A 25,254-nucleotide genomic window follows, 5' to 3' on the forward strand; every position below is an offset into this window, starting at 1 on the left:
AACATTAGTGAATAAGGAAGGAGGCTATAGATTAAAAGGAACTGAGTGGACACAATGATTGAATGCATTCATTGTGTGAATCTTGATTTGGATTCTAGATTTGAAAACCAAAACATTTAGCTCTCTCTGCTCTCTGCCATGTGAGAATACAAAGAGATGTTAATAGCAATCTGCAACCCAGAAGAGATTTCTCACCAGAATTTGACCACACTGGCCTTCTGAACTCAGGCTTCCAGCTCCTGAACTGTGAGGAATATATTGCTGTTGTTTATAGGTGAAAAAAAACAAAACAAAACAAAAAACAAAAATGCTTATAAAAAATCATTTAAGGAACAATTTGGGAAAATAGAACTTGACTTTGGATGTTATATCGTTATGGCTGATTTTTTTTTCTAGGAGTGACAATGGTATTGTGGTTAAATAGGAGAAAGTGCTTATAAGGTGATGTTTGAAAAATCACTTTACAGTGAATTTTTCTCACTGGAACTTACTTTCAAATGATGCAGTCAAAATAAAATATTAATTGTTAACTCTAAATGAGGGAAATAGGAGTGTTCATTCTTTAAACCATGTTTTTAAAACTATTCTTTAGAGTTGAATATTTTATAATTAAAAGATATGGGAACAAAGTTTTCAACTTAAGTTTGAATCTTTAAAGATTAAAGTGTTCACAAAGCACCTTTTCATATTTTTCAAGTATGTATGGATGGTATTCAGCTGCCATTACTACTTTTCTTTTTCCAATTTTTAATTGATATATGCAGTTCACATACCAAAGCACCATGCCTTTAAAATGTACAATCGGTAGTTAGTTCTTAGTTTATTCTCAAGATTGTGTGACCATCATCACTATCTAATTCTAGAACATTCCATCACCCCTAAAAGAAGCCCTACATTCATTAGCAGTCACTCCCCATTTCTATCTTAATCTGTCCCCTAGAAACCACTAATCAGCTAATTTGATTTATGATTCTATGAATTTTCTATTGTGGACATTTCCAATAGAAAGAATCGTACATATATGTGGCCTTTTTTGTCTGGCTTCTTTTACTTACTGCCATATTCTCAGGATTCATCATATTATAGCATCCATAAGTACTTTATTCACGTTTATGGTTAATATGCCATTGTATTGACATACCACATTTTGTCTATCCAAAATCAATTGTTGGACATTTCAGTTGTTTCTCCTTTCTGGCTATAATGAATAATGCTGCTGTGATCATTTGCATACAAGTTTTTATGTAAAAACATGTTTTCAGTTTAGGGTGATATATACCTAGAACTGGAATTGCTGAGTCATATGGTATATCTGTGTTTAACTTTTTGAGGAGTTGCCCAACTTTTTTTCCAAAGCAGCTGCACCATGGTATGTTCCCACTAGCAATGCACGAAGGTTCCAATTTTTCTGCATCTTGACCAATACTTGTTCATCTTTTTGATTACTATCATCCTCAAAGATATGACAATTATTTCTTCCACCTCAGGGTATATTTTTAATATATTTTAAAAAAACAATTTGTTGAAATAGTCATTAAGTGCTTTTATTTTCCAGAACTAGACCATGAGTAATAATATTTCAACACTTCATTGTCAGAAAATATTTTTGTTTCTTTTTTTTTATATATATTTTTGTTTCTTAATGCAAGCATATATGTGTATAGGACTTCTTGTTCAAAATCATTTTTGGTCAGAACTTTTAAAACACTGTTTTCTAGCCCTTAGAATTGATATAACATTAGGATGAATCTCATCACTTTGTTTGACGTGTGTATGTGTGTGTAGGTGTGTATATGCTTGCATGTCTGTGAGCTTTCATAATATTCTTTATGCTTGCCATATTAGAATTGGACATGGTTGTGTCTTAGCATGAATCTTTATTTCTCTTGCTCTGCCTTCAATAGGCCTTTTCAAAGCCTTCCATTTAAAAATTAAAGCTCAGGAAGTATTGTTCTGTCAAGTTTTGTTTGTTTCTTCCTTCCTACTGCCATTGTGCTAAATAGCTCTGAATTCCTATTAGGTAGAACTTGAATCCTCAAAATCTAATGCCCAGGTGTTTTTATTTCTTGTATTTTCTTATATTTAATTTTGAACATAATTTAGAAATAGATTTGTCAACTTTTATTTCTGATTACAGGTTAATATTTAGACCAATAATTTATTTAGCCACCCTTCAAATAAATGTTATTCAATACTATATTTTTAATATCAGATACTATTTCTTCTTGTTTTTGTAACAAATTTTGTATGCTTTATGAAGATAAAAGCCTTTTATTAGACTATATGGTAAATGTCTATTCTATTCACTGAATTCTATATTTTTCCTCTAGGCCAAGTTTTTTGTTTGTTCATCCTATTCCTTGTCATCCATCTGATGACATTCTGGAAATATTTGATTATCTGAAGTTCTTGTTTTATAGATCTGATGGAAAAACTAGGTTGATAATTATACTCAATTGATATGGACTTCCTCTATAATAGTTTCCTCTGGTTTTGTTTCCCCAAAAGGGAATATTAGTTTCAGGCTGTGTGCAATGGGCGGGGCATTCACAGACAGGCTTCCCTTTGGATTGTAGACATGAGCTGACCAGCAGACCAAAGAGCCAAAGTAAAGAAGAGTGTAAGATGACTCCTGGGCATAGCTTTCTTTTTTTCTCTCTAGCATTTGAGACAAGGTTCAGAATTAAGGTAGGGCTGGTTGGTCAAGTGTGGCCTCAGGGGCTGGGATGACTCATCCCTCCTTGATGAGAACTGGTAGCAGAGAGCAGAGTCGTATTGCAAGGGGTGTAGGTAAAAAGAATGGAAGATTGGCGCCATTTTTTTTGTAATAATCTACCACATCATTTTTCAGAAGTTCCTCAAATTTCCCTGTCTACTTTCATCACTGTCCTGATTACCTATTTTCTCACAGTTGCAAAGCCACCCTTAATAATTTTTTTTAAATGTAAATATTGGCAATGGGACTCTGAAACTACATTTTCCACATTTCATAGTCTACTGACTTCTCATGAGATTCTGTAGATGGGGCAAGGGAAGGAGAGTAAAAAGCAAAAGGAGGAAGGAACTTGCTTTTTGTTTTCAGCTCCAGGCATTCTCCCTAGGGCAGCTATGGGCTGGAGCTCCCACCTATCTTAGTTACTCCCAGCCACAGCTCCCCCTCTTCCCTCAAAAGCACCAGTGGCAGGAAGCCATGTCCCCCTGGGTGAGTGGAGCTTTAGCTGAATTATATTCATCTCCAAATAACAATCAAGTGGGAGCTAGAGGCTGTTTCTTCTCCAATCTCCTAGGTTTTGATAACTACCTCTTCTTCCTTTTTATGTTCTGAGCCCTAGAACTTTTAACTGCTTCCTGCAGCTACTAATACTGTATTAGTTCAGAATCCCTTTAGCTCATTCTGCCTTCCAGCACCTGTATAACAAATTCCCTATGCTCTCTGTTAAAATGCCTCATATGCTTTTCATTTCTTGACATATCTTTCACAGATACATTCTTCGTTGTTATCCAGATTCTTGGTTTCATTTGCTTTTTGTATTTTCTCAGTAATTTTGATAAGACGTTTGAAGGAGCAATAGATGCAAGTGCTCAAAGCACTATCTTTTTATTATTATTATTATTATTATTATTATTATTATTATTATTATGGTAAGAGTAATTACCATGAGATCTACCCTCTTAACAATTGCTTTTTTAAGTATACAATTTCTACAATCTCATTTCTGAGTATATATCCAAATGAATTGAGATCAGGATCTCTAAGAGATATTTTTACTCTCATGTTCACTGCAGAGTCATTCATAAGACAAAATGTGGAAGTAACCTAAGTATCCATTAACAGATGAATGAATAAGCAATATTTGTACATACATGCAATAGAATATCATTAAACCTTAAAAAGGAAGGAGAGTCTGACACATGCTACAATATGGATGAACCTTGTGGACATCATGCTAAGTGTTATAAGCCAGACACAAGAAGACTAATACTGTAGGATTCCACTTCTGCGAGATACCTAGAGTAGCCAAAATCATGGTGACAGAAAGTAGGAGCTGGGAATAGGGGTTAATAGGTGGTTGCTAATCAAGGGGCGGTTTCAGTCATGCAAGATGAATATGTTCTAGAGATCTGCTGGATAATATCAAGGTAATGTCTGTCTTTATTTAAAGATTTTTAAAAACTTAAAAAAAATTATTTGATATTTAGAGACAGCAGAAGCAGGGGGAGTGGTGAGCAGAGGGAGAGGGAGAAGCAGGCTCCCTGCTCCATCCCAGGACCCTGAGCCGAAGACAGACGCTTAACCCACTAAGCTACCCAGGCACCCCTCAGTGTGGTGTCTTAAATGGTTATTGGTTATTTGTTATTTTCTCTTCTTAATTCATAGTTCTTTGTGCATAAAAAATATTAAATCTTTATGTTGAGGAAAATATTTCCTCATGGTTTATTGCTTATGCTTAATTTTGTTTATGGAATCATCTATCATTCAAAACTTTATTTTTTTTTAAGATTTTATTTATTTATTCATGAGAGACAGAGACAGAGAGAGAGAGAGACAGAGACGCAGACAGAGGAGAAGCAGGCTTCATGCAGGGAGCAGGATATGGGACTGGATGCCGGGACTCCAGGATCACGCCCTGGGCCGAAGGCAGATGCCCAAAGGCTGAGCCACCAGGCATCCCTCAAAAGTTTATTTTAGGGGCACCTGGGTTGCAATCTGCTAAGTGACCAACTCTTAATTTAACTCAGGTCATGATCTCAGGGTCATGAGATTGAGTCCTACCTTGGGCTCCCCACTCAGCATGGAACCTCTCCCTCTCCCTCTGCTTCCCCCCTCCCTCATGTGCTCTCTTTCTCTCTCTGTTCTCTCAAAAATTTTTAATTTTAATATATCAAAGCTGTCAAATTTACTTTTCATAGTTAGAAATAACAGGGTCCATATTACCCTGAGAGATCTGCTACTCTTGCCACCTTTGGTATTAGAAGGATGAAATAAATAGATTGTTTGGATTTCAAAGTCCTTTTTTTTTTTTTTTTTTTTTTTTTTGTATTTAAATCCCCATTCTTCCCAGCTTTAGTACTTTAGTATGACTTTATGAAAGGTCTTCAGTGACCTCAGCCTGTCTTTTCATCTGGACAATGAGGATTATGATAAAAATAATGCAGTATCTATCTTCTAAGACTGTTTTGAAGATTGAGTGAAAACATGTTTAGGGTTTTTGGAAGGGGCGTGGCATATTTTCAGTACTCAATAACCTACTATTATTACTTATATATGCACTGCAACTATGCAACTATGCATACTATGTCTGCATTTTTTTATTGTTACAAATATCCCTACAACTGTTTTTACCATTGCCATCACTGCCATCAGTGAACCCTTCCCACTGCCTAAGTATATTCTGCTTTGCTTTAGAGGATATTGTAGGCTGAACAATAGCCCCCAAAGATGTCTTCATCCTAATTCCTGGAGTTTGTGAATGCTGCCGTATACACCAAAGGGGATTTTGCAGGTATGATTTAGTTAAGGATTTTAAAGAGGGAGAATTTTTCTGGATTATCCAGGTGGACCTCTATAGAATCACAATGGCTCTTGGAAGAGCAAGGCAGAGTGATATAGACCCAGAAAAGGAAGATGCAGTGTGATCACGGAGGCAGAAATCAGAGTGTTGTGACTACAAGCCAAGAAATGATGGAGCCCCCGAAGCTGGAAGAGGCTAAGAATGGATCCTGCCCTGTGCTGGCTTTGTAGCACATATGCTAAAATTGGAACGATACAGACAATATTAGCATGGCCCCTACACAAGGATGACATGCAAATTTGTGAAATTTTCCATTAAAAAAAAAAAAAAAGGATGGATCCTGCCCTGCAAGAGCCCTGCTGCCACCTTCCACCTTGACTTTAGCTCAGTGAAACTAATTTTGGATTGCTGGCCTCTAGGACAGTAAGAAAAGAAATTTGTTTGTTTTAGCCTCCAGTGTTGTAATTTGTTATGGTGGCCATAGGAAATGAATACAAAAGGTAAAAATGCTAATTTTGGAGAATTAAGTTATGGTTCCCCCAAACTTCAAGAACTCTTACTACATTATTTACTGGAGTGCGTTTGAATAGGTTCCATCAGTAGAAATGCTTCTTATCTGAAATGTCTCGTGGAAACTCCAACACAGAGCTTCTGTTGATTGATGCAGAGACTACCACAGCACCCCCCTCCATGGACCCCAAGACAGCTCAGGATACCCCAGGCTCCTGGTGCTCTGAACAACACATTGTAATATGTAATGGTTTAAATGGGAAGTAATTAGAATGCTTCATAATTTCATGTATAGTCCTTTAGGAAGGCCAACAAAGGACGTGCATTTGGGGCCATTAGATTAAAATGAGAGGCTGACACTGACCTCAGTGAGTGTAAAAATGTAAAAATCTGAGAAAAGAAAAACAAAAATAGGTAATTACAGTACAGTATAAAAAGTACTAAAACTGGGGTAAACACATCTTTCTGAGTTTTTATAGAAGAAGGAAAACTAGAAGAACTGGTAGTATTTTTTTTTAATTTTTAAAAACGATTTTATTTATTTATTTGAGAGAGAGTGTGCAGCGGAGCGCAGGAAGGGAAAGAGAGGGAGAAGCAGACTCTCTGCTGAGCAGGCAGCCTGACAGAGGCAGGATCCCAGGACCCTGAGATCATGACCTGAGCCAAAGGCAGTTGCTCAACTAGTTGAGCCACTCAGGTGCCTCCACTTTCATACTATTTTATATATAGGTTATTTAGCACTGGCAAGGGTGAGCCATATACCTCCAGTGACCTGAGCCCTCACGTTTACTGGCCTCCTCTCTGTAGTTCAATTCAAATTAAAAGATTATTTCACCTAAATTTAAAAATGCCAAGGGGCATTATTTTTCTACTTAAACTTACAAAACCCCAGAGGTCAGACTAGACCCAACTTGTTAGAAAGGTACGTTCATATAACCAATCTCATTCTGACATTTGGGCAACCCTAGTATCACCATCTTAACAGCTAATAACATATGCTGCTAATAACCTAAAGACTGATGTCATGCACGAATACTCTGGAGAACAATATATAGCCTCATTTTCAATTGTTATAGAATAAGAAAGCAGTTTTAAAAGCTATTTTTGCCTTGCAATGATATAAATTTTTTATTATTATATCATGTGACTATTTCCCCACCATGACCAGTCATCCAAATATAGTTAGTGATTTACTACATGCAAAGAGGAAAGGAGAAATGATTATTCATTATTTTTTTAAAGGTCTACATTAAGATCTCCAATGCAAATGCCTATTGAGTTATAACTTAGTATTGTGATAATTCCTCCAATGGCTGAAGAAAGTCATATGCAGGAATTAAAGATGCCATTTGAAAACATGCCTATTACTGCTCCCAACTTGCTTCGATACATCCCTTATTAACACTGCTTTGAAGCAAGAAAAAAAGGTCTACTTTGAAGTGACTGGTTTAAAAAGTCTCAGTGTTCTAAATTAAAACATTATTTTGTAGCCTGATCTGTCTCCATAAATCTCTCAGTATGAAAATTTCTAAGATCGAATTCTTCCTCCTCTTAGGAACAAAAGAGCCTCAAAGAAGTTTCCAATGAAATAGAGGAGGATAATGAATGCTTATTGACTGGATAAACCATTGTCAAATAAATAAAAAATTGATGATTTAATAATGAATAGGCAGTAATATAAAGTTAAGAAATGAGCATTTTATTAAATATATACCCTAAGGTATGTGCTATTGCAAAGAAAAAAGGAGAAGATGTAGGTCTCAAGATACATCTGGTAAAATATTCTTACACTGTTGCAAATAAGAATAATCACACTTTCTTATTTTTGGCAAATAGGCCAGATGCATTGTTTTAAAAACTGATTAAAACAGCAGTTTATTTACATGGGTGTCTTGTTACAATATGCCCATGCATTATTGAGATGCCACTCAGGTTCAACAGATTATACATATACTGTCTTATAAATGTTGACAAATACATATTCATTAACATACATCCCTATCAAGATATGGAACATTCTTTTATTCCACAGTGTACCTTCAGGCTATCTGCAGTCACTTCCAATCCCTCTTTTTCCCCCAATACCAAGGCAACTTGATTTGTATGACCACAGATTGTTAACATGAATTAGCTATATCCATCTATTTATTCCTGGTTACCTACTGAAAAATAAACGGCCATTAACCCATTTTCAGGCTGTATCTTTTGAGCCAGAGTCCATCATAAGCCACCGGCCAGCTTAGGAATACTTACTCTTGGACTGGGCACCCAGGTAGTACGGATATTGTGTTAGAGGAAAAAGCCACTTGGCATCGGCCTACTTCCAATGGGACAGGTTTGTCTAGAGGGGATTAAGCATCAAAAGGTACCATGAGAATAAAAAGTTGAAGAAAGTAAGGCCTTAAATAAGTATTACTTTTAAGTTTTGCATTTTATATCAAGTGCATTTTTCCAATAGTTTGATTGAATATTGAACAGTATTTATTAAGTCCTACATACACAAGTTAAAGGATTGGATGAGGAAAATGGTTTAGATAGTAGTGAAGTAGAGATCATAAAGTCTAATAAAAATAATCCAGGGAGGGGACAACTAGAGGAGTAAGTCTGTGGAATTAATCAGCAATTAGGTAGAAGTTGAAGGGACAGAAAAACATAAGTATTCGCAAGGAGAGAAAAAGTTAACAAGCAAGAGTTAGGCAGAAACAGAGGTGCCTGGGAAGGTTGATAGAAAGACACAGCCACAACATCAAGAAAGCGTTCATTGGATGTTTGAACTTCATTTCTGAATATGATCTGCTTTTACTTCTCTCATTCTTATGAGAAGCATTCCTATGTGAGCCTGTTGAGACCGATCTATGTGGAACTGTGTTACCCACACTGGCCCCAGTTGACTAGAGCATTACAAGAAAGTCCTTACCCTGGACTAAGTCCCTACTCAAGACCAGGCAGACCTGAGTGACAGCTATTTCCCAAAGAGACTTATGGCCAGTCACATATGACACACAAGAAGTTTAACCATTTGAAGCATTCATAAAGGCATAGTTCAAGTTCATATAGTGAAAGTTACTTATGCTCTCTGGCTAGTGTCATGTGAAACCCAGAATTACTCTGTGGTCACTTATTTCTACTTAGCCTTGTAAGGCGGTCGAGTATGCTATCCTACTGAAGTCTAGGTCTCTTCTATTTCTGCTTCTGTAATCTACCCAGTTAGTTGAACCAAATTACATACTCATGTCACCTAGGATCTTGAAGGAGAGACCTTAGAAACAGGAAATGCAGAGAGGAAAAAGTTAAAAATAGCTGTCTATGTCCATTCCTATAGAATGAATATTCTTCCTTAGCATAGAAGAGGTTGGTGCAGATGTAGTATTAATTAACTCCTCATGGAAAATGGTCAGATGATTCCTGGTTTTTTGAAGTCAGTGTCTTATTCACAAAGAAAGATGATGGGTCAAGTTTGCTGATAAAGCACCATCTGATTTAGAGGGTATGCACCCTTACAGTACCAGCTAGAGACCATTGTTTATTTCCCAATGAACAATTCCCAAATGTTAGCTCTCCTGTGAATGTCATTCTCTTAATTCCTTTTTCTATAAGTAGGAATCTGTCAACACTGGTCCATTTCTCCTCAAAAATAAAGTTTCATTCCTATTTGTCTTATTTGTGGCTAAAGCTGATTCTTTCTAACTGGGGATCTGATTTGTTCAAGTGCTTTATTTTGCTCAGTGTATTTTCACTAAAACAAAAGAAAAAGGATGAGTTCAATCTTCTTTTATACCAAAAGTAAATTATTTCTAAACATTTTTAACATTCTTACCACCTTTGCTTTGCTTGTTTCTCAAGGTAAGATACAATTATTGTTGTAATAAATTCTTCTCCAGAAGCATATTTTCCTAAAAGGCATTTTCCTCTCTGTAATACTGTGATAGGCATTTATTAATGAACTAAAAGAATGAACTTTTTTCTTTTCTTACCATTGACAACATAACAAACATAAGCCAAACACTGCATACATTGAATATACCTGCCTCTGAGAAACTTAGGAGTAAGTAAGCAACACAAATGTGTACAATTCACTCTCTCACAGAGAGTACATTTTTCTCCAGAGAAATTGACTTGAGATGCACTCAGAAAGTTGGGCACAATTGATTTTGCATACAGCTGATAGTAACAGAATCAAACAGTGAGTTCAAGGGTAGGGTTTTTTTTGACAAATTGTATAATCAAATTTTTATAGATGAGATAACTGATAAAAGTAATAACTGAAGATACTTTGTTTTTAACTGTCCATCACTAAAAGTAAAACTAAAACAAAATCATGTCTCGGGATTTTTATTTTTAAGCCATTACTTCACCAATGAGACAATGACTCATGAAATAAAGAGTTTTGTTTCTTTTGCCACCTATGCCTCTGAACGGGATTTCAGTGTGTTAAAAAGTGAGTTTATTTCATAGCTCTGACCAGTTATTCTATGTAGAACATGTTTGTCATGAAGAAGTTTGTCAGTGTTTTAAGTTTGTTGATCCAAGTATAATGCTAATACCCTATGTTTGTAAAATTATACTATAGATGCTATGAAGAATATTTCTATCCTAAGGAAAATTGAACCACTAAACCCGTTTTTAAGCCTTTTCATCCATTTTCTATATTTAGCTAAACATTATCACTTTATTTTAAAGTTATATTGAAACTGTTTTGTAATTCACCCTCTTAAACACCATACTTACATTTAGTTTCAAGGCAAGTTTTTTTTTTTTTTTTTTTTTTTTTAAAGGCAGGTTTTTTTCTTCAAATCTTTGTGAGTAGCACTGAGGAATAGAGACCAAAATTAGAAGAAATAGAATATATCCTATTATTTTTCTTCTCCCCAAATTAATTATGCACAGACTTGATGAGAATCATTGATATTTTTGATATCCCTGTATCACTAGTGAGCAGCAAACAGTTTTTTAAAGCCTCAGATTGCTTCATGAATAATAACTGTTTTTCATATGCAGTATAGTCTAGCCGAAAAGATAACCAGAGGCAAAATTTTCTCTACCACCTTTGTATTCTTTAGTGCCTGAGACCTTTTCCCCCATGGGCTTGTTTCTTTTGCCATTTAAGATCATTTCATGGAAGACAGAAACTTTCTGGCATGTGGCAGCAGACAGTTAACAAAATAAGGAAACGATGCTCTTGTTAAACATAGGTTTTCCCATCTATCTGTCACCTGACAAGGAAGCAGCTAGTTCTCCTCTATGAGCTCATTGTGCATATTGTCTCAAAATAGTCCTTGCATTTATGAAATTATTTCCCTATTTATCCACTCAATATATCACAAGATCATTTGCATCACTTATTGTATCTTGTTAGTGGCTTCAGAATACCTGCAATCTGACAAACACTAAAAGTTTATTAAACTGATGGACCTGTTGGCTGGTTTTTGTTTTGTTTTGTTTTTCATTCTTCCCCCTGATTGTTAAAATCCCAGTTGATTCTGGACTCAGATCAAAATTATCCTTTTCCATGGCAATTTTATTAACTGTTCAGAGCTCTTTCTTTCTTTTGTGCCACCCACTGTATACTGTATTACTCTTACTACTTTTAAAACTACCAGTTATGATGATTTGTTTACATGCCCATCTCTTCTAATGGACTTGGAGATCCTTGAAGAAAGAGTGTTCTTCCTTCCTTTTTCCCATCTCTAGAACAGAGCAAGTAGGCTCTTACTTAATCCATTATTCAGCTTATCACTCAATGTTTGACAGATATTTCCTGAACATTTGCTATCTACCGCACATGGTTCTAGGCACTGTGAATTCAGTGGTGAACAAAGCCTATAAACCCTTTGCCCTCACAGATCTTACATTCTTGAGCAGAAGTTTGATAATAAACAAATAATTGGACAATGTATATCACATGGTAATAAGAGGAAAATAAAGATAGATAAAGGGTTGGAAGTATTTTAAGTGCAGTGGTCACAGAAGGCCTCTCAAATCCAGTGACAGTTGATGAGTGATTGGGGTGTAGTAAGAAATCAAGCTTTGAGAACATTTGTTGATAGAGCATTCCATTTTGGGGCAGCAGAAGCAGAGCTCAGAGAAAGTTGTGTGTTATGTGTACTTTTGAAAATGGCCAGTGTATCTGGAATGGAGGAAATGAGTAGAGGTCAGAGAAGGAAACTGGAACTGGATCTTCCAGAACATAGTACAGAATTTGAATTTTAAAATGTACAGAATAAATGAAGAAAGGAACAGTGTATTCACATGAGTTTGTGACTATTACATACTGCAGCTATTTTTCAAATGTACCAGATTTAATATTTTCTAATAAACATTGACCTCATTAAGGCAGTTATTTTGGAATGTGGGGAAATATTTCAATAATGTTCTTACTGCTCAAGACATTTTGGAAAAGTATCTCTTATGCTAATGCCTTCAAGATTCCATGGTGCATATTTTGAATATCTCAGATTGATGGAAAAAGTCATGATTTTAAATTGGATTTGGTTTTTGGAAACAGACATTTGCCATTGAGAGCCAAATTTAGTGAATAAAGTGGGTAAAAATTCATGGAACATAGCTTTGACTCCAAAGAAAAGTAGTTCTTTAAAGTAGTGAGGCCAAATGTGAGTGTCTTTTAAACTGGCTCAAAAACACATTTCAAAAGAAAATGTATATATATATGGTCACATTGCTACTTTTAAGATAAACACTTGCTTTGTAAAATCTGTGGTGCATTTTGTAAAAATTTTGATGTTATTATTACAAATATTACAATTCCCGTTGTCAATAACTCCTTTGAGCACTGGATTAATCGTAGGTGTGTATAATGCAGTGAGAGAATATATTGTTGTTATTATTCTGTACTTTTTAATAAAGAAACAATTAAATTGTTTAAACCAAACATTATCATAAAGAAAAAAGAACATGAGCACACATGTTTTTCCCCCTCCATCTTTGCCTAACCTTAGATGCAAAAAGTGCAATTTTACTTTGGATTTAGTGTATTTTTGGACTTTAATTATTAATGGACATTTTGCTGTGTTTTTGAAATGTTTATATAAGATCAAAGGAAAGCAAAATTGGATCATGGGGAGCACTTGAATGAACAAATTGTCTTTCAGATTTAGATTTCTCATTGGAGAAGTCATAGTTCCTTATTTTCTGAGTCAGGGCTGTTTTTTTTTTTTCTTGTTTAAGTCATTTGTCTCATTATGAACTTGATTTTAAAACAGGGATAATGTAGAACTTAAGAAACTGGGGATCCCTGGGTGGCTCAGTGGTTTAGCGCCTGCCTTCGGCCCAGGGAGTGATCCCGGACCCTGCATGAAGCCTGCTCTTCCCTCTGCCTGTGTCTCTGCCTCTCTCTCTCTCTCTCTGTCTCTAATGAATAAATAAATACAATCTTAAAAAAAAAAAAAAGAACTTAAGAAACAAAATAAATGAGCAAAAAAGAAAAAAAAGAGGGAGAGAGAGGCAAACCAAGGAACAGACTCTTCACTATAGAGAACACACTATTCTCACCAGAGGGGAGGTGGGTAGGGGGATGGGTGAAATAGGCGATGGGGACGAAAGAAGACACTGGTTGTGATGAGCGCTGGGTGTTGTGTGGAAGTGTTGAATTACTATATTGTACACTTGAAACTAATATAATACTGTATGTTAACTAACTGGAATTTAAATAAAAACTTTAAGAAAATATTAAAAAAATAAACAGCAGGGATAAGGTTCCACATGCAGCATTAACTTTGCTGACAATGTGAATTGCCAGAAACAGCAAGCAGCTAAAGAAAGAATTCTAAAATAACTTCCATTGTGTGAAAACAGAGTCTTCATTATCACTCTAAATGGCAATTCCTGTGTTGACGATACTTTTATATTATGAACAAATGGTTTTTAAAATTGCTTCTTGCTACTTAATACAAGTGACTCAAGACAGATAAAAAATTTATATTTTAATTTTGTTTTATTTCAAATAGATAAAACACAAACAAAAATTTATCCTTCCCTGGATGAGCCAATGTGGCCCTCAGTTTCTAAATCCCAACAAGTTCTTGATCATGAGGAATGTGGATATTCTAGATTATCTAACAAGCTAAGGCTGTATCAAAACAAGAATCTATTCTATGGGACTAGTGGAGATTTTTTATTTAATAAAAGAAGTGTTTGCACTATTGTCTCTCTGAGCTCTCCTATAGAAACTTTTAATATATCTATACTTAGTTAATTATAAGGGGTGTTTTTCTTACCAGATATAAATACACTAGTCACTTTTAATAGGTTATTTGCTTTTACAAGTCTATAAATACTTTCTGAGAGTTTCCTTTTAGCTCTACCTTTTGATCTAGGAAAGGTCAATACTTCCAGATTTTCATATATATGATATCTTAGCAAGGGTGTATTTATATATCATTGGTCGGATTATGAAATAATTAGCATTACCCTATGCCATTCTCTTCCTGGATGCACACTTAGAATTCAACTGCACTGACATGCTCATTGGCTCTAGAGGAATGAATGTTATAAGAGTTTTTAATCTTTACTATAGGGCATGTTACTAAGTGCGATCTTGGCAATCACTGAATAATTTGACATATTTGGAAGTAGAAGCTAATTGCACATATGAATCTAAGCCAACTCAATCATATTCATATTTTTAAATTACTTCGCATATAACCTGCCACATTGAAAATTCTGCATCTTGCATTAAAACCCTGCCTTAGAAAATCAATATTCATTTCAGTTCTACATTAGAACAAACACTAGTTATAGTATCTTAAACTAGTAGTCCACAATAATATGAATATCATCTATCTATCCATCCATCTGACATTTATCTATCTACTTTTTCATCTCTGCATTTAATAGACTTACTGTGGAGACACTGTATCTCTAGTGCTAGGGATACAAAAGTAAACATCATTTAATTTTTTACTTGGAGAAGCTTGTAGGTCAGGGAGACCTATGTAAAAAAAGAACAAAAGTAATATTTGACCATGGTTATGTGGTAGCAGAAGAAGGAGTGACTAACTCCCTAGAAAAATAAGGAAACATTTCACAAAGGACAGGGCATTTGAGCTGGTTCTTTAAGTGTGAGTAGGAGTTTTCCAGGTCATTCTTGGAATGCAAACAAGGTAAGAGCTATAAAAGAGCAGGGCCAAATCATAGAGAAAAGGTTAGAGTGTTTGCAATACATGGGGAGTACATAGGAATGTGGAGCAGAGGGGCACCTGGGGCTCAGTGGTTGAACGTCTCCTTTGGGCTCAGGTCCTGATCCCTGTGTCCTGGGATTGAGTCCCGCATCGGGCTCCCTGCAGGGAGTCTTCCTCTCCCTGGGCCTATGTCTCTGCCCCTCTCTCTGTGTCTCTCATGAATAAATAAATAAAATCTTTTTTTTTTTTTTTAAAAAAGGAAAGGCAGGGCAAAGGAAGGTGATGCAGTTGAGTGAAAATGTAAATGGAGCTCATATCTGTGGGTTTTCTTTTCCCTGTGAAAAAGAAGGATAATTTCTCTGGTGAGCAGGAGAGGGCAGGGAACTAGATCGGGCTTAGGGAGAAACTTGAGTGGAGTTTCCTGTTGGAGACCAGACCAGTAACAGGAGGTTTAGCAAATGCTACCTGAAGCACCTTTCTGTCTTCCTTCCAGGGAGATTGCCTTCATAATCCAACCCTTCTATTTAATTTCTAACTGTGACTATTACACTTTTTCACTTCCGGGATCTTTTTTTCCACAATTTAGTAATGTAATATTCTCTGAGATGATTTCTTTTTTTTTTTTTTTTCCTGGAGAATCCACCTGTCTCCTACCTAAGGGACAATATTAATGCTCTATAAAGGTAAAGAACTAGATGTTATATGGCTTTGTGTGTAGAATTTCCCTTAATCTTGTTGCTTTTTGTATAGTACCTCACCCTCGGTTACTTCTGTGCCTGGGGTTCCAATGTTCGGAACCCTTTGGTTCAGTTCCAACATGGGTAGTTATACCTCTGACTTCCAAACTAGGCTGGGAATGGATAATTCTCCAACTGCAGAAGCTGCTAAATGAGGACCTGAAGGGCTAGTTGGTGATGTTCCAGATACTGATACGATCTTATTTTCAGTCACTGGTCTTAACCCTTTCCTCTATTGGTGATGCTACCAGTTCCTGAATAAATTTTAAGTGTTTGTCAGTATGTACATACCTGCCTTCACACACTAAGTTGAAATAATTATTTTTCTCTCCCATGAATTTTCCATTTGATCTTCTCTTTTCAATGTTATCTATTAGAGTTAAATATATTTTCAACTTTAAATTTCCTATTTTGTCTTGATACACAGGTGCTTTTCAAAAGAATGAGATAGGAAAACATATCTACAATGATATTGTGTCTTAATAATTTTATCCACTAACTGTCAATGCCAGGCAGAGGATATAAACATCTCTGTAGATAAACTATATATACCATCCTCAAACAGAGTTGACGGGATGGGTGGAGAATTTTGGCATTAATGAGGGAAAACATTCAAGTTTTAATTTCAAAGAGACATACTCAATGTGAGAACCATTTGGGGTATTGGTAGAGGAATGGCATATTTAGAACTGTTTAAAGAGACTGGCAAGAAAGACGTTATGGTATTTTAGGTGTGGGTTTTTCTGTTTATAGTGTTTTATAACTATTAAAATTCCTTGAATGTTTTTCATTCTGGTGCCTTGGGAGCACCAGCATAGCGAAGGTGACATCCAACATTTTCCTTAACAACCATTATTTGCCACAGAGGTCACAGAGTTCACAGTTTTATTGATTTCTGTCCAAATTAAAGTTGCATGTAAAAGCTGTTTTTCATTTAAATTTAAAGATTGTTCATTCTATATGCTAAACTAAATGAAAAGATAGAGAAAGAATGTTTTCTTTCTCAGGGTCTGTTGTTTTCTTTAAAAACATGGACACACACACACATACACACACACACACACACAAACAAACAATGAAACAACTGCCAAAAATAAAGATAATGGTATCTTTCAAATATTCATACTAAGTTTTGGTATTTGGTTAAGTCAATTATGAAGAGCCAGATACTGAATATTCAAAATTATCTAATAATCTTGCACAATGCATATGTTTTGGCTCATAAAGTTAGAAAAAGCTTTTTTTTTGCAAGATTATCACATACTATAATAATGTAATTACATGTATTTACACTAATTATGCACTTATATGTAATTGTGCTAATTATGTAAGTACATGACATTTGATAAAATATTACTTTGAAATTCACTCAATAAACGCAGAATGAACTGGATGGTAGAACTATGTGCCAATAATGAAGGAAGGAAAATGAATGGTCTTAAATAAATTATCTCTACACTCTATTTTTGCTCTAAAATCCCCTAATTCTAAAATTTTCATAACACAGCAGGGAGCCATTGGCACCACATTTGAAAGTTAGGTACTTATTTTTGATTTAGGAAGATTTCCTTTTTTTTCTACACAGCTTTTGGGTGAGGATTTCATGAAAGCAATGATCGTGATTAATTACTCTAAGCAAACTGAAATACAAATGTAAGTGAGTCTGTAAACCAGTACTTAGTCTAACCCAGGAGCAGTGACCAGGCTGTTACAGTTCAATATCTGAAAAGAGAAGACTACCCTCTCACACATCAGTCTTCTTGTGGCAACCAGTCTACTCATCTCATCTGCTCTATCTGTACCTCAGAGGGAGGGTGGAGCAGGATCTAAGCCATTTGGGTTGAGTCTCAAGTGGCCAACATTCCCCAAGGTTGAATAGCATTTATGTTGTCCAAGCTTCTGAAGACTATCCCTACCATCGGTTTTCAAAATTAATAGATGAAAGTGGTGATGAAGACAAGACAAGGCTTTGATTCTACTGAGGACAGCTCAAGGATATTCAGGTCCCCATCTCTTCCCACAACAGATCTTCTTTAGGGATCTGGACTGTGAGAAAGCTTCATAAGAAACCATGTTCAGGGTCGGGCCCACTCAGGGTAGGGAAAAACATCTAAAGCCATCAGCCTGGAGTCTAATTTCATTTTGCTTCACAAATCATTATGAAGCATGAACTATGTGAAAAGTGCAAGCTTAGATCTTCAAGGATAACATTGACAAAAGAGAGAAAAAATTAACTATAATTACAAGACGAAATGCCTCACTCAGATCAAGAACCATTAGGATAGTAAAACCAAGTTCCTAAAACCCAAAGTTTTTAAACTTTTTTTTTCTTCCTAAATCATCTGAACAGTGCAGCACTTCACATTTGTCAAAGTTTTTCTGTGCTACAGGCATGTCCAGTCTAATACTGAATCCCCTGTATGGGGTAGGTTTGTTCTCACTACTCATTGAACAGGTTTATTATCATTATTATTTTTGTTTTTATTATTCGAATACACATTTTTTTTAATTTGTGAACTTGTTCTAGAACCAATTAAAGTGCTTTAATTGTGTTGAAGGCAGAGCATTTATGTTATAGACAAAGGCACATGTGGGGGAACCAGACTGGTTCTACGATGATAAATTTTGTGAAAGCACCTTGATTACTGCATAAGGAATCCTAATACCTAATTGTTGACATTTGAATCCAGCGAACTCCTTTTAAACTTTACTTATTTAATCCCCAAAATGTAACCAAAAATGCTGGCTTAGATCTTTGTCTCCAGGAGAAAAGTCTGATGGGGTTATATACATGCTATATTTTTCACTTCAAGCTTTAAGAAAGGATACGGAAACTGATTTACACCTGAATACAAGCAAGTGTTAAAAATAGCAGCATCAATGTGTGTTTAATCAGTATGTTTAAGAACTATTCTAATATCTGTTCATCAGATATTTGGAACAGCAGTTTGATAATCAAAATGCTAATCTGCGCAGACCATTTGTAATCTGGCTGTGCTTGTAATAAATAAATCTTGAGGGCTAATATGTATTCCTTATGTTGCCATTATTTGGATAGAAAGAAAAGAGCCTCTAAGTTCTCTTATAAAACCAAAGAACCCATCTCCTCCTTGTTTGTATTCCTTTCTCATAAATCCTACCAAACAGATGTGTACACTTGTTGTCAGCTGTATTTGTCACTGTACAGGCTGTCTCTTGCCAGCTTGTCAGCGTGTTGTTAGGCATGATTCATTGTGCGCTGTCGGTTCTGTAGTTTCTTTACAAAGAAGCAAATCTGACTTCAGGGCCTGAATAAAGTAGTCATCGGGGTAGTAATCAGTGATGTACAGAACTTATCTAGTCCAATAGAGACTTGACGCCTTCCAGCTAACCTTTTGGTGAGTCAGTGCCCCCGGCTTGAACAATATAGGATGAAGAGGGGGGATAAAAAAGTAGGTATTGAAATATTTCTCAGATTAAAAAGTAAAATAAATACATTGATATTCAGCATACTCTCTAATTAAATGCTTAGACTTTTTAAATGCCCTTTATTATAATAGAATTGAATCTCCTGAGGCTATCAGAATGCTGAACTATTGCCCAATTACCACATCATAAAACTGCCCATAGAAGATGATACATAGGACTGGAATAAATTGAGATTTCAAACTTTGTGTCACTTCGTAAATCTAGCTCTAGCTGAACTCATCAATGTAATCTAGTTCAGCTAATGAGGATGATTTATACCAGAACAAAATCACTTGGCTCCAGAGGTGGTGACAAAGGATGGGGTAGAAAGACACGGTGGGGTGGAGGGAGCAAAGATATAAAGCACATCTAAATTTCATCAATGCAGAAATGGTTGGTCTCATTATGGACTTTTACTCCGAGTAACCATTTGGTTAGAAATGTTCAATTACTCAAGAGGTTTTTTTTTTTTTTTTTTGCTTTTTCTTTCTTTCTGATTGTCTATAGCATCTAAAACACTGTACTACTAAAGTATTTGTGAAATATGGGGCAATGTGACAAAAGACCTTTCTTCTTCCTGCAACCTTAGTTGCGTGTGAGGCATCAGTGATCAATCATAGGAAACTGACATTTGTTTTCTTGCCTGGAAAAGTTCTTGCTAATTTAAAAGAGATGATTACTCTAAAAATATAAAAATAAAACTAAGTTATGATGAAGAACTGCCACTTTTAATAATACCCTTTTTTGTATATTGTATGTGTATGCATATGTATATGTACAGTGTATGTGATATAATCACACGTATATCACCTTTACTCATAAATCTTTATTGTATTAATTTCTAAATAATTATTTTCACTTATTTTGACTGGACATTACTCTAGATATTGAAGATATAGTAAAAAATGAGATAGACACGGTTTCTTCCCTCAAAAGACTTGTATACTGATATGGGGAACATTTACATAATATTTATTATATGACATAATTTCTTTATTTTCTATATTTTTGCAAAATTTATTGTATATAATATGAATATGTATCAGGTTACTTCTAGTTTAAATATACTCATTGTATTGAAGACCCAGAGTGATCATCTGCCCTGTGACACTTAGACATATCATTACTACATATAAATATATATATATATTCATGTCCAATGAATGTCTAACAGAAGGCAGCAATTTATATGAAATTGGTTTATAAAGTAAGAGTAATACAGTTTAAGATTTCAGATTGTCTTCTTTCCATCAGGGTTCTTTTTCCATCAGGGTTTTAAAACCAATGTGTTACCCCCATATTTTGGATGTAGGAGCATCAACTCTACAGATAAGTACAAATTTTATTTTTATTTTATAAATGTGCCTATAATGGCAGAAAGATATTTTTGAATCTGACAAAGGCTGTATAGCAAGATTATTTAATCTTTTATGACGATAAGCTCTTTTACCGAACTTCCTCCTGACACTTAATTCCTGGCTCTGAACTGAAATCCTTCAGTATCTTCTGACCTGTTCTCTTATTTCCTTCCAATACACTACCTAGTGTCACTATACTGAGTAGAGCACAGGCGTTAAGATTCTGGCTCATTCATCTAGTCTAACTGAGGCTTGATTTTCTTGGATACAACAATGAGTGATGTTGAGGCTTGGCTGTAAATACCTACCTCTACTGATGAGTTCTTGTCTTTTATCAGAGCCCCATTTCATCTCCAGACAGAGGTGGTTGCTATAACTTTCTCTCTTATATTCAGCTAAAATCTGTCATACCTTTCCACCCATTTTTTGCCAGATCTGTCCATTGAAGTCTCTCAAAATAGGTGTAAACCATTTTTCTCTGATGAATGCGATTTAGAGAGCCAATGTTCTTCTCTTTTGCAGCACTTACCATAATTAACAACTAATTATATATGAAATTATTCACTTAATGCCCATGTTCTCCAGCTTCTTGTCTTTTTGGGGAAAAAAGACCAATGCTTTATCAGCATTAGCACAGTGCCTGGTACATGGAGAGATTTCAGTAAATACTTGTTGATGAACATATGTGAATGATTTAATATTTTATTTTGTCCTGTGTCTTAAGTATTATAGGCCAGAAGCTGTCCCTTAAACGAAGATGTGTTTGCAAGTGAATTTTTAAGGGAGTGATCCAAGGAAAATCAATATGAGTGAGGAGAGGCTGAACATGGAAGTAGGAAGCCAATTAAGGGGGAGATGTTATGTAAGGTTTTCTAGAAGGGGGATCTTCAGCCTAATCTTGCAGAACATCTCTGCAGTATAAGATATGCTAAGAGTTGTGCATCTGGAAACAAGAGATCTGTGCATTCATGACCCTGCATGAGTCATTAACTGGTAAAGGGCCATCACACCCAGGGCCCTGTAGAGTTCCAGGAACCCCTATCACTCTATGCCGAAGGAGCAGAGGGTAAGTTGGCTCCAATAGCCTGAAGCCCTCCGCTGAAGAAAAGCCAGAGGTGTTCAGTGTTAGAAGCTAAAACACATAGTAGATGAGGGGTAAGAGTGTACAAATAAATATTTAAAAAATAGTCCTAGAGGGTCTAGGTTGAGTACCAGTATCATTCACTGCAATCTGATCTTGAAAATTCTTCTTTATAGGCTAAACATTCTAGCGTATGAACACTTTCACATTAAGTATTCTCACCTCCTACACATCCTCCCCTGAAGGGTCTTCAGTTTGTTAGATTTTTTTAAAGATTTTATTTATTTATTTGACAGAGAAAGAGAGAGAGAGAGAGAGCATGTGCATGCAAGCAGGAGGAGCGGCAGGCAGAGGAAGAGAGAGAAGCAGGCCCCCTGCTGAGAAAGGAGTCCCTGCAGGCTTGATCCTAGGAGCCTGGGGTCATGCCCTGAGCCAAATGAAGACAACCCACTGAGCCACCCAGGTGCCCGGTTAGATTTTAATTTTGACCAAAAAGAAGAAGAAAAGTAACATAAATCCTATATTACCAAATTCTAGCAAAAGTCTGATACTCTGGATCTCAAAAATGGTCTAATTCAAATTCAATAGTATATATAAAAATTCAACCTTTAGCTTCTTTTCTGAAAATAAAGTGAGGCCCATATAGGATTCTGGGATAATGCTCAAAGTAAAACTGGGCAAAACTAAAGGCATGGGAATGCACTATAAGCAACTTTAGAACCAAAAAATGGGGCTTTAGGGGGTCTAGGACTCAAACACAAAGAAAAGAAATGAAAAAAAGGGAAACAAATTATGTGACAAACCATTTTAAACCCCATTATTATAAGGTTCCCATAAATGACATCTCAATCTACCGATCCCATGACCTCCTGCAGTAAATTTCAAAATAAATCAAGAAATTTATACAACAGAAAACTTGACAGTTCTTGCTAATTTAACTACTTTGAGTAAAATATTTAAAATTCTAGACGGTTCCAAATAAAGAGCTTTTGTTTCTAATATAGTACTTTAGATGATACCGATTGGGCTTCAATTCTACCTAAAACTTTCTCAATTTCTTTTCTGTCATTCTTCTAACTACGAGGCCATATTCTTCAAGGGATAAAGGAGGCCAAGTGATAAGGGGAACATTGTAGGGGATTTTGAAGTGAAGATGGATGTTAAGGATTTAGAGCTTCTCATTCCCAACATGAGATCTGCCTTTCTTGATGTATTTCTGGATTTTAGTTTAGGGGTCTGACTGGGACTTAAAAAAAAGATAGGAAGACAGATGTGAAAAAAAAAAATGACAGTAACTCTCTCCCAACTTTTCATTCTCCCAGAAGGGGGAAAAATTATTTCAGGATTACTCAGTATTGAAAGTAGAGGTTTTAGAAAAATGACTATTTTACCTTTTTCTTTTCCCTAACATTGTGACTCTAATAGAGACATATTCTGATCAATGAAAACAAGTACCTACTGATAATAAAGGGAGATTTTACCCCTGTATGCATATGGGGTGAAGTTCCTTTAAGTAGCAACGCATTTTCATGACTACATTCAATTTCTCAAAAAATAAACAGAAATTGTTCACTAGAACAATAATTTATTGTCAATTAGTAATAATACAAAGGTTTTTATGTGAATTGTATCTTATAAAAATATGTATATAAGTATATACTTATTGCTTTTTAAAAACAGACACTTTATATTAATTCCTAATTGCCTGACATAGTTGTGAGCATTTTACATATATTAGCCCATTTTACTGTATGTGTAAAATGTTCATAAAAGAGGCTAAACAACTGGTCCGTGGTCACACATCTAAGAAGTGTTGAAGCTGGAATTTGAACCTGAGTGGTCTGGCTCCAGAATCATTGCTCTTAATTATCGTGCTATACTAGTCTCTATATTTTATAATATTCCTAATAAATACACCACAGTATGAGTCATATCAAACTAGTGGTGAATTTGGAAAGTACTCCTTCTTTGCTTGCCTCTTTCGCCCAACATGATAACTAATATTTTAAATTTAGTTCTCTAGTCTCAAAAAAAATTGCAAATGAGAAACATGTGGAAATATTACAGAAACCAATTTTTGAAGGACAAAAAGACACTCGCAATGACATAATATAAAGTTCTCATTTTGTGGATCAGAAAGATGAAGGGATGATTCATTAGTAAGGTAGGCTCTAAGAACGGAGTCTCCTGGCTTCCAGGTAGCTACTTTGTTTTACTCCTTCTCAAAAACACAGTAAATCACAAACAGAAAAAAAGTTGAAATTATAATCTAATTCTGAAAGTTTCCTTGAATATCTTTATTCTTGTGTATTGCTGTCTAGTTCAGACATCAGACATTCTTCATCATTTTCAAGTCAGAAATTTTGCTCTTATATATTTACTTATTGTTTTTTTTATCAGTATTTGAGGTGCTTTATAAGTGAGTTTGGTATGGGCATCCACTTGCAGGTTGGATTGTGTGAACTTTGAAAGCTCAACAGCCCCATTGAGAACAAATGGAAAAGCTGGGGGAAATTTGTAAAAAAGATTAATGGCGTTAAAGAGATTTTCAAGTAATAAGGATTAGAGATTTTTCCAGAATAGAAGGTTATGCTGGGGGTCATGGGATGGGGGAACTATACAATGTTGGTGAGTTCATAGAGGTATGAGTCATGAAATTGGTGACTCAGAAGACTCAAACAAATGACAGTGTTTGCTCTCAATGCATTTGCTAGATTTTGAATATGTGGGAAGCTAGAAAGCTTAGTGGTAAATCTTTGAAAAGCAGAGCAGAGGTTAGAGTGCTGGGAAGGCAAGGTCTCTATAATAAAAAGACTCCACAGAATGAGAGAAAATATTTGCAGTACACATTGGTGACAAAGTGTGTGTGCCAAACTGCATATTGTTCCTGCCAATCATCAAGTAAAAGACAAAGCAAAAGTAAAACATACAAAAAGACAATTATCAGAAGGCAAATAATAAATTAGATCCACCATTCAGTGCTACTGTGCTTCACCAGAAGGACTATAGTGGAAGAAAGTATCAAGAATTAGCAAGAATATAAAGCCACCAAGATTCTCATCTATTGCTATGTGGGGTGTAAATTGGTACAACTAAATAGACGTTGGCATTATCTTCTAAATCTCTTATATGGCTGCATTTATTTTGTAAAAATTCACTGATCTATACAATGAAGTTTTGTTCCTTTCTTAATGAAAATTTCAGTGACTAAAATAAGTGTATGGGGACAGGAATATGAAAATGTATAACTGTAAACCTGTTTTATTGCATATTACCTATGCATGAAGCCATTTCTATATTCCATAACAAATTATTTGACAACACATTTCTTGGTATCCTTAATTATATTTAAAGTATATATAAGAATAACCTATTGTATTAATACTGTTTAACCACAATTAGCCACTATTATTGTTAAAATGTCACTATCCTATACATTGACTTTAATATAAAAGACCTGGCCTTTATTTT

The 25,254-nt window shown here is 35.4% G+C and overlaps 1 non-coding gene across 1 annotated transcript; it reads left to right on the top strand.

The window, feature by feature from the left end:
* Positions 1-5,728: 5,728 nt before the first annotated feature.
* On the top strand, positions 5,729-5,834 carry LOC112645665 (U6 spliceosomal RNA). The gene has a single exon (XR_003127177.1). It is a non-coding gene; the product is annotated as a U6 spliceosomal RNA (small nuclear RNA).
* The last annotated feature ends 19,420 nt before the right edge of the window (positions 5,835-25,254 follow it).

This window comes from Canis lupus, chromosome 1 (assembly GCF_003254725.2).
Source record: "Canis lupus dingo isolate Sandy chromosome 1, ASM325472v2, whole genome shotgun sequence".
Lineage (NCBI taxonomy): Eukaryota > Metazoa > Chordata > Mammalia > Carnivora > Canidae > Canis > Canis lupus.